Genomic DNA, 3,587 nt, shown 5'->3' on the forward strand with positions numbered 1-3,587 from the left:
CCCCCCCCCCCCCCCCCCCATCTCTCTGATCTGCTACAACCGTATGTCCCACCTCATTCCCTGAGGTCAGTGGACCAGTTGCTCCTCACAGTTCCAGGATCTCGTCTTAAGCGCAGAGGTGACAGGGCCTTCTCTGTAGCAGGACCAAGACTTTGGAACGAGTTACCTCTGCTTGTCAGACAGGCCCCTCCCTCTCGGTTTTCAAGTCCTGTTTAAAAACCCACTACTATTCAGTAGCTTTCAACACCAGAGGATCTGTGTTTTGATCCTGTACGCTCCACACTGGTTAGTCGTCATTATCTGCATCGTTTTTATGTTTATATTCTGATTTACCTCATTTTGTATTTTGCTTTGTGTGTTGCCTGTTTTTCTGTCTGTACAGCACTTTGGTTGGCCTTGTTGCTGTTTTAAGTGCTCTATAAATAAAATGGTATGGTATGTTTGAACCACTCAGGATTAGCAGAGGTGCAATCCTGGGTCTTTTTGAACTCGTCCATAGGACCTGACTCTCTTCAAAGCCAATCAAGATTCTCTATCCAAGGCCTCACAGTTCCTCCCACATCCAGGTTTTTGCCTCAACAACAGCCAGGCTGCAGCTCACTTGGCCTGGCAATAGCCTTCAGCTGCCTCCAGAGTCCTGTGAGCCAACAAAGTCCAGTAGGACTCCTTCAGCTTGACAGCCTCATCACCCAGAGTGTCCACCACTGGGTTGTAAGATAGATGCTGAGAGAGGCACCAACAACCTTGCAGTCACAGCTCAAGGCATCCACCTTGAACCTGGAACATGCACTACTCAGATTCAATGTCCCCCTCTCTTGCTGGGATGCAGTTGACACTCTTGGATGTGTGAATTGAAGATCCTTCTGATGAGTTCTTCTGCCAAGCAAACCCTCACTGCACATTTGGGTCTATCGGGTCTGTCCGCCATCTTCCCCTGTCATCTGATCCAACTCACCAACAGGTGGTTATCAGTTGACAGCTCAGCTCCTTCACCTGAGTGTCCATAACACATGGCCACAGATCAAATGCCATGACTACAAAATCTATCATCAATCTGCAGCCTAGGGAGTCCTGGTATCACATGCACCTATGGACACTCAAGTTCAAACATGGTTTTCATGATGGACAAACCATGATTAGCACAGAAGTCCAACAACAGAACCCCTCTCAGTTTCAGATCAGAGAGGCCCTTCCTCCCAAATATGCTTCTCCCGGTCACACACTCGCTACCCACATGGGCATTGAATTCCCAGCTAGAGCTGGGGAGCAGCTCTAGAGCTTCCAGTACCCCCCACTAAGGACTCCAAGAAGGCTGGCTACTGTTCGCGCAGGCACAAATCATCCGAGACCATTTCCCCCACTGGAAGTCGCAGGGAAACTACCATCTCATCAACTGGGAGAAAACTCCAACCCTGATCTCCTTGTTATTGTCTGTCCAAGTGTTGGGAATGACTTTTTGTCTGGCCTGTCACCTACAACCTGTGTGCCTTGGAGACCCTAACAGGGTAATAGTTCCCAAAAGCAACAGTTCAAGAAGAATCTGTTTGCAATTCTTTTACTAAATTATTTGTGTTCTAAAATTTTTATATAGTTTTATTTTCCAGAAAACAACAACTATACTTTAAATTGCATCACTGTACTTTAAATAATTCTTGGACAAAAAGAGATAAAACTCCAAACAGATCCCAAGGTTTTCCTCTGTCAACAGTCTGACTGTCCCAGTTTAACTTGGTTAAACTTAGTTAGTTAGTTAACTTGGTTAGACAACAAGCAGCAGAAAACCCTTGGGTTTGTTCCCTTTTGTTGTTAATCTGTTAATTTTCCCTTCATGGTCCTTCTGTTTCAGTTTTTTGTCTTTTCCACCAGTGTTCGGTCAGCTGAGCCGAACAGTTTCTTTTTTTGTTGATGTTTTGTCTTTTGCTAATCTGAGTGAAAAGACCAAAGTTCATGCTCAATAATCCAGGTAAAAAACTATTAATGTTCAGTCTGGTCATCTGGATGGTTTCTTTTAATTTTTTTTGCTGAGACATTTCATCCTTCATCCAAAGGACTTCTTCAAATCTGAGGAGCCACCAAACAAACTGAATCCCACAAACAGCACACTCCCATAGTGGAAAATAACAGTTTACTGGTGATGAGGACCACCGGGCTAAACGAAAAGACGTCTTTTTGCTGTGTTTGGTAAATGGAGCACTCGTTCGCTACCACCTCATTGACACTAAAATTCTCTACATGACACTAAAACCTGGTTAAAATTAAATTTTCAGAATCTGAATGAAAATATGACTAAATTCATTCAGCTTTGGAAAATGTAAAACTCTTCTGTGCAGCCTTCACCACTCTCTGCAAAGCTTTTCTTTCTGCAGCTGTGCAGCCTCCATGCCACACGTTGATGCTGGAGCACAGGATGCTCTCCACTGCACACCTGTAGAAGGAGGTGAGGACTGAGCTTCCAGACCAGCTCGTCTCAGCCGTCTGAGGAAGTAGAGTCTCTGATGAGCTTTCTTCATCAGGCTGGTGGTGTTGTTGCTCCAGCTGAGGTTGTTGTTCAGGTGCACAAGTACTTGTAGCTGGAGACCACTTCCACCGCAGGTCCTCTTGTGTTCAGGGGTGTAGGTGAGTTTGTTACTTCTGAAGTCCACGACCATCTCCTTCATGTTCTTCATGTTGATGTGAAGGTTGTTCTCTTTGCATCAGCTCTCCAGGTGTTCCGCCTCCTGCCTGCAGCTGGACTCTTCGTTGTTTGTGATGCATCCCAGATGCAGAAAAGATTTCACTGCTTGATTTAGAAGTTGGCAGCACGGTGGAGCAACTGGTAGAGCTGCTGCCTCTCAGCGAGCAGGTCCCTGGTTCAAACCCTGGTCCAGGGGCCTTTCTGGGTGGAGTTTGCATGTTCTCTCCGTGCATGCGTGGGTTTTCTCCAGGTGCTCCGGTTTCCTGCCACAGACCAAAAACATGCATGTTAGACTGATTGGTAACTCTAAATTGTCCCTAGGTGTGAGTGAGAGAGTGAATGTTTGTTTGTCTCGTTTGTCTCTATGTGTCCCTGTGATGGACTGGAGACCCGTCCAGGGTGTCCCCGCCCCTCGCACAGTGATTGCTGGACATGGGCACCAGCGACATCCCATGACCCAAAATGGAATAAGCGGGTAAAGATAATGGATGGATGGATTTAGAAGTTTTCAGCAGTCGAGCTGTGGTGTGTCCATCATCAGCGGCAGCATATGCAAACTGTAGGTGTCTGAAGGTTTGAGTGTCACACTGCACATGAGGAACACTCATTAGATGTAGTGACAAAAGTAGCCACTTTATTTAATCATGAAACAAATGATGAAATAAAAAACTGATTTTAGCTCAATTTTGTCTTAAAGTTTTATTTCCTCCGGATCACAAGTCACAAAATCAAAAACATGTACGAGAAATATCAAAACACCTGTACTGCTGCTTTTAGACATTTCCAGTTTAGTGAGCAGACTCTATGCCAAAGAGCCAACCCCTCACCTCCCCTGGTCTCCCAGGACAGGGACGAGAAAGATAAATCATGAGACCAAGAATTTCAAATCAGATCTCACAGACCTCTGGTGATG

Source organism: Nematolebias whitei, chromosome 13 (assembly GCF_014905685.2).
Source record: "Nematolebias whitei isolate Nwh7 chromosome 13, NemWhi1, whole genome shotgun sequence".
Classification (NCBI taxonomy): Eukaryota; Metazoa; Chordata; class Actinopteri; order Cyprinodontiformes; family Rivulidae; genus Nematolebias; species Nematolebias whitei.